The sequence below is a fragment of the Dendropsophus ebraccatus genome, chromosome 4 (genome assembly GCF_027789765.1).
Source record: "Dendropsophus ebraccatus isolate aDenEbr1 chromosome 4, aDenEbr1.pat, whole genome shotgun sequence".
In the NCBI taxonomy this organism is placed as follows: Eukaryota; Metazoa; Chordata; class Amphibia; order Anura; family Hylidae; genus Dendropsophus; species Dendropsophus ebraccatus.
This window is the reverse complement of record NC_091457.1, coordinates 154,645,292-154,647,062: the sequence shown is the minus strand read 5'-3', so window position 1 is coordinate 154,647,062 and position 1,771 is coordinate 154,645,292.

The window sequence follows — 1,771 nt, the reverse complement described above, 5'->3', positions numbered from 1 at the left end:
TAAGTTAGTTCCATTTACTTCAATTGAAGTGAGCAGCAAGATCACTTACAAACTAAGAAGAGGAGAGGTGCTGTTTATGGGGAGGGGGAGCAGCCATGTTTTTCTAAACCTGGGCAACCCCTTTAAGTAAGATATGGTCAAACCAATGGATTTACAAAACTCTGTTCTCTAAAGACATGGAAATAAGAACCTATTAGGCAGGCGTAAACCCAAGGAATGAATTTGCTGGAAACCTCAACGGCCATTGGCATTTGGCCACTTCGAGAACAAAATTCATGTCACATATGGATTATCTTATTACTGCTGACCTGTAAGGAGTTCCTTACTCTCTGTATTAAGAATCATTACTTTAATGTAATGTAAAGCTGAACTTGGGACCATTGTGGAACATTAGTGGTTGAACTGAACTCTTTGCCTTACCCTGTTGTACTAAAAAGATTTTACTACCGATGCAGAGGAATACTCAATAGGACTCAAAGACAAGGATAAATGAACTATGAATATGGAATTTTTTTTTATAACATTGCAAATCTAAGATACCGACAACTGAGTATTGATAAATATGGAAGGCAGTAAACGTTGACGCCATTGATGGGCATTGTACAATGCATAATATTTATTATAACATATTGGATATTTTCTACTGTTACGGTAGGGTTAGATAACGGCAATCATAGACTTTTCTTGTAAACATAGTCCATTTCTTAATGAATGACAGACAAAACATACACCAAGGGCAAAGGATACAGTGAGTGAGACGTGAAGCACCAGTTGTATTTTGGATTATACCAGATCTAAGCAAATTACCTCGGACATATTGGTAATTCCCAACATAAATATTTTCCATGTTGGGATACTGACAAAAAGATATTCTGACATATACCATGGTGGGTCCATGGACAGAGCGGAGGCCACCAACCTTATGGTGGGTCCATGGACAGAGCAGACCTTATGGGGGTCAAGAAACACTGGGAAAAATTGCAAGTAGTGAAAATACAATGACACCTCTTTAAGAAGAACACCCGAAATTGCCTTGAAAAGGAATCTTCTATTAGGTGACCCCTATGCATACAGTGTTGTGGACTTAAAACCCATCACTAAAAATCTGGTCTGGATAGGTGGTCTTCTCTTTTCAAGAGGTGTCATTGTGTGAGAAGAAAAAAAAAAAGGGTAGACTAATCTAACCTGCTGATAGCCTGGGGCACAGAGGAGGAAGGTATGTCTATTACCTTTCTCCTCCACGTCGTTCCTATACAATTAGAAGTTGAATACATGGGCCGGAGCACCCTTAAGTGCATGGCCCCGACCCCATCACGTAATGAGGGGAGGCATTGCACCTAACAGTGCTCCGGGTCATGGATTCAACTACTGACTGCGGTGCTGAGGAGAAAGGTAATAGACATACCTTCCTCCTCGGCGCCCTGTACGCATAAAGGCGCTATCATTAGGTTAGATTAATCTAACCTGCTGATAGTTCCCCTTTAAGAATACGACCAATTGATATGGCTTTTACCCTAATGTTACTTGCCAGGAAAATGCTTTTGACCCTAGGGCAAGTCCTAAATATGCTAAAACCTCCTTGGCATTACTTGTCCACCATGGTGTCCACAGATAGGTAGCCACATACAGGGGGCCTGAGCAGGGCCGCCATCAGGAATTTCGGGGCCCCATACAACCAAAGTGTCGGGGCCCCCCACATTAATTAAAAAAAATAATGTGTTCGACCCACGCCTTGCTGGGAGGTATAATTTGGTTCAGATCAATTCTAGAG